This window comes from Bos grunniens, chromosome 17, assembly GCF_055505025.1.
Source record: "Bos grunniens cultivar Pamir isolate PY7600 chromosome 17, Bosgru_T2T1.0, whole genome shotgun sequence".
Classification (NCBI taxonomy): domain Eukaryota; kingdom Metazoa; phylum Chordata; class Mammalia; order Artiodactyla; family Bovidae; genus Bos; species Bos grunniens.
In genome coordinates, this window is record NC_141181.1 from 35,205,308 (window position 1) to 35,217,200 (window position 11,893).

The 11,893-nt window shown below is 38.0% G+C and overlaps 1 long non-coding RNA gene across 1 annotated transcript; it reads left to right on the plus strand.

Moving 5' to 3' along the window:
• Positions 1-1,054: 1,054 nt before the first annotated feature.
• LOC147355194 (uncharacterized) lies at positions 1,055-11,665 on the plus strand. The gene is made up of 2 exons (XR_015144373.1): positions 1,055-1,597; positions 10,284-11,665. It is a non-coding gene; the product is annotated as an uncharacterized LOC147355194 (long non-coding RNA).
• The last annotated feature ends 228 nt before the right edge of the window (positions 11,666-11,893 follow it).

The window sequence follows — 11,893 nt, forward strand, 5'->3', positions numbered from 1 at the left end:
TAAGAGTGTCCCTTTCCTCCCGGTACAGTGAGGGCATCTTTCACAAGGGAGTTTTATCTTCTGCTTTCAGGAAGAAAAGGGGAAGTCAGAGCACCCTTCTTGTACCTGCTGTTTTTCAGGCACTTTTAGCAAGAAATAATTTTTATGCTCAAAGGCATATTTTGGGGAAGCATATTCTGCCAGTATTCAGTCTCCATGTAGATTCAGATGGCATTTAAAAAAAAATTATTGGCACATAGTTGATTTAATATGCTGTGTTAGTTTCAAGTTTATAGCCAAGTGAATCAGTTATACATATATCCACTCATTTTTGGATTCTTTTCTCATATAGGCCATTACAGAGCATTGAGTAGAGTCCCCTGTGTTATACAGTAGGTTATTATTTTTTTTATATATAGCAGTGTGTACTTGTCAATCTTAGTCTTACAATTTATCCCTCCCTTCCTTACCCCCTGGTAACTATAATTTTTTTTTTCTATGTCTGATGGGTTTTTAAAGGTACAGAGATCAAAATGACCAAGCTTTAGTAGAAAAGGGCCTATAAAGGAAGGAATATTGGGAAGATATATTCTTCTATTGTCATTGGCTCTTCTGTGCTGATGCAGATGAGCAAAAACAGAGGAAAGATAAACTAAAGGTCCCATGCTAACAGTGAACGAGGGCTGATTCATGAACATGTCTCTGTTCTGTTTAGTATTCACTGACCTGACAGCCCCTCATAATTACCCATTCTAGAGAATGAGCTGGAGCCACACTCTGAACCCTTTTTCTTTTTTCTATGTAATGTATTATGTTTTTTTAAAGAATGGGTTTACTTCTTTCCTTCTTATTTTTACTTGGGAAAATAATAAAAAATAACTTATGATACCATAATAAACACTAAAGCAATAGTCAGGGGAAGTAGCAGGGAAGCCAGCCAGATCTCCTATCTGAGAGAAAACATTATGTGATAAACCAGGAAAAAAAAATGCAGATTACTGGAAGTGGACTGCATTTCAGGCTTTGGCTTTGCCTTCTTGCGTGTTTAATATACAAAGTGTGTTCTTACTGTAGTGCTGGTCTAAGCAGAACCCCTGAGGAGCGTGACAGGCTGAACACAGACCGTATTTTCTGTGTCTGTAGCCAGTCTGACAATTTGTCTTGCTTTCTCTGCCTTCTTTTGCACAGACTGTGTTTCCCAGAGATCTTTGTTTATAAACACTAAGGAAAGGAATAATTTATTATGACCATTGATTTTTTTCCCCTGAATGACCTTTGTAACCACTTGAATTACCTTGAAGTACGAGACTGCTAACGGCTACACACCAAGCTGTGGAATTTTACTTCAATGACAGTTTTGATGACAACCACCACCACCAAGGCAGCTTAATCATTGAAAACCGAGAAGAAAAACTACTTTTTAGAAAATAACAACTCTGTTGCTGTTGTTGTTTAGTTGCTAAGTTGTGTCCAACTCTTGTGCAACCCAGTGGACTGTAGCCCACCAGGTTTCTCTGACGATGGGATTTCCCAGGCAAGAAGACGAGTGGGTTGCCGTTTTCTTCACCAGGGGATCTCCCTGATCCAGGGATCAAACCCGTGTCACCTATCTTGGCAGGTAAGTTCTTTACCACCGAGCCACCTGGGAAGCCCCAATATTTTTAGAGTGTGTTTTATTATCTTTTTTTTTTTTTTTTAACATACTATCACCTTCAATCTAAAGTAAAAATTTGCAAGGTGGAGTATGTTTGTTAGTTTTACTGAAAGGTAAAACCAAAAATGCTTGACATTCTGAACCTAACTGAATAATATTATAATTTCAATATAGCAGTGTTGATTATTCATAAAATAAAAATAGGATGAGAAAAAGGAAAAAGAAAAGGAAAAAAAAGACATATTACAAAATCATTTTGGTAATGATGTTGACATATTTGTATGATTCTTTGTGCATTTTAAAGTACATTTATGTACAGTGTCTTTCTGAGCTTTACAAAATCCTATTTACTAGTAAGAGTTTTGACATAGAACCCAGAAGAAATAACTTGCTTATCCTTGTAACTGGGCAACAAGAAAAATAATCTGGAAAATCTAAGAAAATGTTCATGTGGTGACAGCTATTTATCTTGGGAAAAGATATACCACAAAACTGAAGCTGGAGTAGAGCAGGTCAGATAAGGGACTGCAAGACTTTTGATTTGCTCTGAAAGTAGGAATTAGCACTGGGATATGCAATGGCACCCCACTCCAGTACTCTTGCCTGGAAAATCCCATGGACGGAGGAGCCTGGTAGGCTGCCATCCATGGGGTCGTGAAGAGTCCGACACAACTGAGTGACTTCACTTTCACTTTTCACTTTCATGCATTGGAGAAGGAAATGGCAACCCACTCCAGTGTTCTTGCCTGGAGAATCCCAGGGAAGGGGGAGAGTCGGACATGACTGAAGCGACACAGCAGCAGCATGCTCCAACAATAACTTCATGTTGCTACTTGTTTTCCAACATTTAAACTGCTTTTAAATTCTGTATTCTCTTAAACTGTTCTTATTACAACTTCATCAAATTCAAGAATCTTCCAAACTTCAACAGTATCCATTTTCTCCTCTTTCTTCTCTCTTTTTAAAAAAGTTTTCTTTTCTTCAAATGCTTTAAGAAACTTCTTGTCATATATGTTATAGGTTGCAGGGAGGAGGGAGAAAAAAGAAAACTACAGATTTCTCCTTTTCTTTTTTATTGATAATTGGTACTGAATAGTAATTTTCTTTGAATTTTCTGCATACTGATAAAAAACAGTCTTAATCAGATTAGAAACTATCATATAGTAATTCCTGGAAAGAGTGCAAAAGATTAGTTTGTGATTTCAAGAAAAAAACAATAATCCCCAAACACTGAAATTCGTATTGTTACTTCTATTCATTCACTCCCTCAGTCATGTCCGATTCTTTACAACCCCATGGACTGCAGCACGCCAGGCTTCCCTATCCATCACCAACTCCCAGAGCTTGCTTAAACTCATGTCCATCGAGTTGGTGATGCCATCCAACCATCCCATCCTCTGCTGTCCCCTTCTCTTCCCGCCTTCAATCTTTCCCAGCATCAGGGTCTTTTCCAACAAGTCAGCTCTTCACATCAGGTGGCCAAAGTATTGAAGTTTCAGCTTCAGCATCAGTCCTTCTAATGAATATTCAGGACTGATCTCCTTTAGGATGGACTGGTTAGATCTCCTTGCAGTCCAAGGGACTCTCAAGAGTCTTCTCCAATACCACAGTTCAAAAGCATCAAATCTTTGGCACTCAGCTTTCTTTATGGTCCAACGTGCACATCCATATATGACTATTGGAAAACCATAATTTTTTTACAGTATGAGAAGGCAAAAAGCTATAACATTGTTACTTCTATTAAGAATCAGAAAATCTCTTTGTTCCACATGTCAGAATTACTGTACAAAAGGGAAGTAGTCAATACTTATTAGAGGTTAGAAAGATGAAAATGACGACAAGTTTATTTTTGGTGATTTTCTTACATATTTATTTTCAAAAACTGGTAGAAAAACAGAACAGAAAATTGAAGTTGACATTACAAGGAAAGAGAAACTGAGTGGTGTCACTAGACAATTTGACAGCAGCACGTGCTATCATTTAAAAATTTCAGCATTAAGGTGGGAGGTGGGAGGGAGGTTCAAAAGGGAGGGAACATATGTATACCTATGGCTGATTCATGTTGATGTGTGGCAGAAACCAACATAACACTGGAAAGCAATTATCCTCCAATTAAAAATAAAATTTTAAAAACATCAGCATCCCAGGGACTTTCCTAGTGGTTCAGTGGTTAAAAATCTGCCTGCCAATGCAGAGGACACAGGTTCAATCCCTAATCCAGGAAGATTCCACATGCCACAGGGCAACTAAGCCTAAGCCCGGGGACCACAACTCCTGAACCAGCACACTCCACAGCCTGTGAGACGCAACAAGAGAAACCTGCACACAACTAGAATAGGCCCCACTCTCCGCAACTAGAGAAAAACCCCGTGCAGCAACAAAGACCCAGCACAGCCAAAATAAGTAAATCAATGATTAAAATTAAGAAGCATTTCAGCGTTCTGTCTTATATTTTTGATGAAATCATTTTAATGAAGTGTTAACACTGCCACTTCATTCCCAACGATTGCATCCATCTACCGTCAGCATTCTTCTCCATGTACATGAGTGCACTAGAATATTTTCTTCTGAGTCAGACATTGGAACAAGCTACCCAACGCATTTGTGTAGAAGCTTTTAGTGAGTACGTTGTTTAGATATATTGTATTCACCCCCATTAGTCATTTAATTAGGATTCTAAAGTATTTTGCAAATCTATAAACAGGAAATCCTGTGTATAATACTTACTTCTGGTTTTTGTCTTCTTGTAATATTATACTTCAAAAGTAATTCCTAGTAGTCAGATGACTAAATAAGCAAGAGATTTCAGAATTAAAAGAATAAATTAAAAGGGCAGATTACCTGATTAACTCATTAGGCTGAAATCCTCAGGAAACTAGGCCAACTGGAGTTTATTTTCAGTCCCATGGCCTTTCACCATTTCTAATCTTTGGGCAACACACATTGTTCCAACATGTCTGGGCATGTTTGGGAGACTGGCTTTGTTTCAAGCCAAGCTCTCCATGGATTCCTGATAATTCAACAGTGGGAGAGGGTGGGAATTGCCAAGAAAACTGTCGACAGACTCTAAATTCAAGCTGGAATCCTCATTCCACATAGATATATAGACGCTGTTATGATAACTACATTTATTACAGTTACATCTCATCATATCTGTTTTTCACTGTATGCCCGCACATAGGAGTTCTTACATCTAAATAAACCTGATGGATACCAGTAACAAGTTGAATTTGTTAATTCTATAATCATCTTAACTGTTAATGTGATCTAGGCTCTAGACAGAGATCTAGATTCTTGAGAGATCAAGATGCTCTTAAGATTTTTATAACTTCTCATTCTTAATAATTTAAAATGTTATATATATAAGCCTTAGTGCCTTACTAAATATATCCCATTGTCATGAAAGAGAAAAATGCCATTAACACTAGAAGTCTTAAGATATAAGGAACATAGCTATTCAAACAACGTCATGGTGAAAAGCTTAAATTTCAAAGACTCAATTATGTGTGTCCCTTATTAACATGCTAAACATCTAGTGTGTGTGTATGTATGCATGTATATAATAGTGTATACTGTTATATATGTACTGATGATATATATAATATATAGTATAGGTGTGTGTGTGTGTGTGTGTTGTGTTAGTCACTCAGTCATGTCCAACTCTTTGCAACCCCATGGGCTATAGTTTGCCAGGCTCGCTGTCCATGGAATTTTTATATTATAGATTAGTACTGATGACATATATAATATATATTATAGATATATAATATATATGCCTTCTGTCCATGGGATTTCCCAGGCAAGAATACTGGAGTGGGTTGCCATTTCCTTCTCCAGGGGATGTTCCTGACCCAGGAATCGACCCTGTGTCTCCTGCATTGGCAGGTGGGTTCTTTACCACTGAGTCATCAGGGAAGCTCCCCCACAGACTTAATGTATCTCCCCAAAATGCATAAACTGAAATCCTAATCCTCAATGAGATAGTATTAGGAGGTGAGGGCTTTAGGAGGTGATTAGGTCATGAAGGTAAAGCTCTCTTATAAATCAGACCCCAGGTACATATCTTGCCATTTCTGCCAGGTGAGGACATGGTGGGAAGGTCACACAGGCAGGCTCTGAACCAGCAAGCAAGCTCCCAGCAGACAGCAAATCTGCTGGCACTTTGATCTTGGCCTTCTCAGCCTTCAGAACTGTGAGAAATAAATTTCTATTAATAATAGAATTAAATACCTTCTGATATAGCAGCTTAAACTAAGATATGCTGGTATTGTTGAACTGAAATGAGAAAGATAGTAATCCTTGCAGAGAGGACCAGAATATCCAGGCTAGAATTTTAAAGCTGACATGGTGATTAGAAGAGCAGCAGCAGGGACCAACTAAACACATTTGTGGAGGAGCCAGAGCCCAGTGGTTTGGTGGGCAACCGTAGGTTTGAAAACAAGGAACCCCAGCATACTCTGTTTTTAAGAGGGCCACTGGGAGCAAAGGAAACATTATTTATCTGCAATCAGAGAATTCACTAAGAGATCAAAAGCATCAGGGTGAACCCTAAATACTGGACTTGGAAGAAGTGTGTTATGGGTTCTGTGGATTTCTTAAAAAAAAAAAAAAAAAAAAAAAGGTTCCTTAGAAAACTTCTGCTGCTAAGAGTGAGTAGGGAGAGCAGAGTAGTCTCATATTAGTGTTTTATACCCTCTCTTCAATTTATAGCTTTTTTTTTTAACTACAAAACTGGTACTTTATTATAAAATTTTAAAGGATATAAACATGTTAATACAGAAAATAGAAATTCCCAACAGTTTTAATCTCCAGATATTAACTGTTGCTTATCCTCCCAAACAGTTTTCTTTATATGACATGGAGGTCTTGTGACCTAGTAGTTGAGAAGGCAGATTTGGGAATCAAACTGCTTGGGCACAAATCTTCGCTCTACCACTTACTGCATGACCTAGGGGCAAGAAACTGAGCTCTCAGTGTCCTGGAATCCCATCTGTACCGTGCAGGTAACTGCCTACCTCCCGGAGTTGCTGGGAAGCTTAACAGTAGCATTATAGAGCACTTACCGCACTCACAGTGACTGGCACGTGGTGAGCGCTGCTTTTGTTGATGATGAGGAGACAATCATACATAAGGAGATAGTTACACATACAAATATAAGGTAATTGGTAGGCATAGCTTTTTCTTTACAGTTAGGATCCTAATACACATACTTTGGTGATACTGATTATTTGTAGGTTGAAACTTGGTGATATGCCCTCCATATGTCTTTGGATGGTCTCTCTGTTTTCTCTGCGTGATTTTTCTCAAGCTTGTCCTCTACATCACAGATTACTTGCAACTGTGCCAATTTTGCTTCCTGTTGTTTCAGATGAATTCTCTATTTCTTTAATGATATAAATTTTAATAAATTTAAATATGACATATTTAAATGGCATCAGCTTCAAAAGGAACTCAAAGGTATAGAGTAAAAAACTCCCGTATATGTGACACTCAGTTCCTGCCTGGGGACGGACACTTTTGTCATTTCCTTGTGGGTCCTTCCCAGAGAAGGCAATGGCAACCCGCTCCAGTACTCTTGCCTGGAAAATCCCATGGACAGAGGAGCCTGGTAGGCTGCAGTCCATGGGTCGCTAAGAGTCGGATATGACTGAGCGACTTCACTTTGACTTTTCACTTTCATGCATTGGAGAAGGAAATGGCAACCCACTCCAGTGTTCTTGCCTGGAGAATCCCAGGGACGGGGGAGCCTGGTGGGCCGCCGTCTACGGGGTTGCACAGAGTTGGACACGACTGAAGGGACTTAGCATGTGGGTCCTTCCAGGGGTGCGTATGTGAAAACAGGTAAATGCAAGTAAATATTATTACATGAACAGCAGTTCTATATCCTCTCTTCCATACCTTCCTTAAAATACATCTTGGGAAGCTTGTATTATTATTATGCAAATATCTGCCTCACTCTGGTTAATGACTACCTATTGTAGTGTGTGAATTGTCATAATTTATTTAGCTGGTCTCCAACAAATGGGTATTTGCCGGGGACCAGCCCCGGCTGATCCAGGGTATTCGAAGCGGGGATCGCGTTGGCGACGTATTTATTTAAATATTTTATCAAAGATATAAAGAGTAATAGGATGAAGATAGCTCAGTAGGAAAATTCAGTGGAGAAAAGAGGCTGAGTAGCTTGGTTTACACGGGAGACCAATAAAACTTCAAGACAAGAAGTTTGCACCACTTACGTAGGCTGCAGGCGTCCTTCCGTTCTCCCGAAGGAGAGGAGACGCTGATGCCTCCCCGGTCGGATCTTAGAAGCCCAGGCATAATTAGTAAGCATGGCGGGTTCCGCGCTCCAGATGGAGACTCAACCAGAGTGAGAGAGAGCGCGACATGGGGAGACCAGTATTTCAAGAAACTGATCCCAATTCTTTATTTTCCATGGTCTACTTTTATACACTGAGATGTTATGCAAAAGTCACGCGGGGTCAGCAGTCCTGACTTTTATCAAAGTCAGGTGCTTCATACAAATGTATACAGAGGTCTTAGGGGCGTTACATCATCTTCTGGCCAGGGGGCCTGCTGACAATTTATGACCCTCTCCTTATGACAGCGGTCAGTCAACCAGGACACTTATTCCTCCAGGGGTGATTATTCTTAAAACAGACGCCACCCAAATAAAGTTACATTCCTATAGGGTGAGGGTGTAGTGGGTTTTAGTTAAGGAAAGAATTTACTTAGCCTAAGGTCTAACATGATTAATATCAAAGGTTAATACTTATTTCTTCTATATATTCATTAATGTGCATAAGGGCAGGGGATATGGAGACTTAGCAACAAACATTGGCTCAACAAATGAAAAACCCTTCACCAATACAATTTCTAATCAGCCCATTATACTTATACTAATAGTTTTCTAACTTTTCTAAGGAACCTGTTTTTAGAAGGTTTAAAGCATCTCGCGCCTCTCACGGTTGGGAGGCTGTGAGCAATCACATGTGGCCGGACAAGCCTGTCAGGCAGGCTCTGGTTATGGGGGTAGATGCTCAAGGATTTCCAGGGGGACTTCTGAGGTTCGATCCCGCCTTTGCGTATGTCGAGCCTCCTTCCTCATGACCTTTGCCATGGGCGGAGTACCTCACTCTGGCCCCCAACAGGTATTTATATCATTTCCAATAGTTTACTATCACAAACAACAGTATAATAAATAATTGCATATATACAAAGTTTTATACACATATGATTCTACTGATTTTACACACACATGACACATAGGATAAAGTCCTCCTACTGGACTTTATCAAAATTATTTTCAAAGATATTTTCAAACTGCTTCCCACAAAACTGGCATGATATCATTTTTGTCTTTAAAAAACCAACTGTCTACATTTTAAACTAATTTATCTATAATTTAATGCAGATAATTAAATTAGCCTACATTTTAATATCAAACTTAACTGCTTTTTCCCTATACTGTCTTTACTGGGATATAAAATCTTTATAGACTCCTCACTATAGATATGCTCTTTAAAGTGTAAAATCTTTTTAATTTTATTACTTGGAAATTTCATCTCGATGTCTTCTAATATAGATTTTTTCATGTCTTTTGCATATTACATTCTATTCTTTTCTTTAAAAAATTTTAAAATTCAGTTTTTCTTTGTCCAAAGGTTGTTCTTTTTTATTTCCAGTTTTATTGAGGTAAACTTGATATAAAAGTACTATATAAGTTTAAGGTGTAGTGCGTAAAGATTTGACTTACATATGTCATGAAGTGATTACCATATAGATCTAACATTAAAGTAGAAAAAAAGCCTTGCAATGAGAACTCAGGATTTACTCTCTTAACAGTTTTTATATATATAATTTACTGCAGTGTTAATTATCTTTAACATAATGTACATTACATCCCTAGTATTTATTTACCTTATAATCAGAAATCTGTACCTTTCAATTACTTTCATTCAATTCCCCCTTCCCCAACCCCCCATTTCTTGTAGCCACAAATCTGATCTCTTCTATGGATTTGCTTTTTTTTTTTTTTTTTTTGAAGTATAACTGACCTACAATACCACGTTAGTTCCTGGTATACACATAGTGATTTGGTATTTTTATACATTTCAAAATGATCACCATGATAAGTCTAGTTACCATCTGTCACCATACAAAGATTTCACAAAATTCTGGACTACATTACCCACACTGTATATTTCATACCTATGGTTCATTTATTTTGTAACTGAAAGTCTCCACCTCTTAATCTCCCTCACCTATTTCTCTTCTTCCCCCTCCATTCTCCTCTGTCAACCATTTGTTTGTTCTCTGTATCTGTGACTCTGTTTCTGTTTAGTTATATTTGTTTTGTTTTTTAGATTCCACACGCAAGTGAAGACATACAGTATTTGTCTTCCCTTGACTTATTTCATCATGCTAAGTGAAACGGCATGTTTCTGCAAATGGCAACATTTCATTCTTTATTGCTGAGAAATATTTCAGTGTGTGTGTGTGTGTGTGTGTGTGTGTGTGTGTGTACCACATCTTTATCTGTTAACCTATTGATAGGCACTTCAGTTGTTTCCATATCTTAGCTATTGTAAACAATGCTGCAATGAGCACAGGAGTACATGTATCATTTTTATTCATGTTTTTATTTTCTTAGGATAAATACTAAGGACAGACACTGCTGGACCATAACTTCATTTCTTGAGGATTCTCCATATTGTTCTCCACAGTGGCTTCACCAATTCACATTCCCACCGACAGTGCCCGAGGATTTCCTTTGCTCCACATCCTATCAACACTTGTTATTTGTTGTCTTTTTGATAATGGCCATTCTGACAAGTGTAATAAGTGTTTGTTCACTGTGGTTTTGACTTGCATTTCCTTGATAATTAATGATGCTGAGTATTTTTTTATGTGCCTGTTGGCCATCTGTCTGTCTTCTTTGGAAAAATGTCTATTCAGGTCCCCTGTCCAGTTTTTAATTCGGTTGTTTGGTTTTTTGATGTTGAGTTGTATGAATTCTTTATATATTCTGGATATTAAACCCTCGTGGGATATACCGTTTGCAAATATCTTCTCCCATTCAGTAGGCAGCCTTTTTTTTGTTGTTATTATTGATCATTTTTTTGCTGTACAAAAGCTTTTTATCTTGATGTAGTCACATTTGTTTATTTTACTAATTTCCCTTACCTGACAAGGTAGATCAAAAAAATATTATTGTTAAAACTGATGTCAAAGAATGTGCTGCCTATATTTTCTTCTAGGAGTTTTATGGTTTTAGGTGTTAAATTTAGGCCTTCAATGCATTTTGAATTTATTTTTGTATGTGGTATAAGAAAGTAGTAGTATAGTTTGATTGTTTTTGCATGTAGCTTTCCAGTTTTCCCAACACTATTTATGGAAGAGGCTGTTTTTCCTCCTGTATATTCTTGCCTTCTTTGTCATTAATCAATTGCCCATAAAAGCGTGGGTTCACTTCTGGGCTTTCTTTTCTGTTCCATTGATTTATGTGTCTACTTTTGTGAAAGGTTGTTCTTACGAATAACAGAAATAGCCCCAAATTGGTGGGAAATTTTTTCTTGACACCTTGCTTTATCTAGCAGGGGACTTTTTGAGTCCTTCCTTCTGGTCAAGAGTGAGGGCTGGGGCTTGACAGCTTGTGTTCTTTGTTTTGCCCTTTGACTGTGGATAAAACAGCCATTTTCTTTCTTTGTTGTTAAACTGTGCATCAGACTTGATATGTGCATCAAGGCAAGAGTGCACCAAACTCAATGGACAGAACACTGGACCTCTGGTCTGTTTTCCCATCAGGAGATCTTGAGGGAATAGTATCTTTGAGATTATGAGACTATCGATCCTAACCAATGTAGGCCTGTTACTCCCTCCCAGTCTACAGGAAAAGGGAGCAAAGTGCAATCTTAGTGTCCCGGCTTAGGCCAAAAACTAACTGTTGTGAAGAAGAGAGTTCCTTATTGGATGTCTTATCCTCTCCAACCCCCATACCACAGATGATTAAAGACAGTTTTAATCTCTTTCTCATCCTTTAGTAATATTTATTGTAGTCCTATCTAAGCTTTTGGTTATTTCTTTATAACTGTTCTTATCAAGAAACGGACATTTATTTTGGTACAAACAGTACAAATTTAATCAGGAAAATACTGGTTAAGCAGAAAGAAAAGAAAACTTCCCCATCTGATACTTGGTCTGCTTATCTTCAGGAAATTTCATTACAAAAGTCTTGAAAAGCAACATATGAATTGAGTGCTT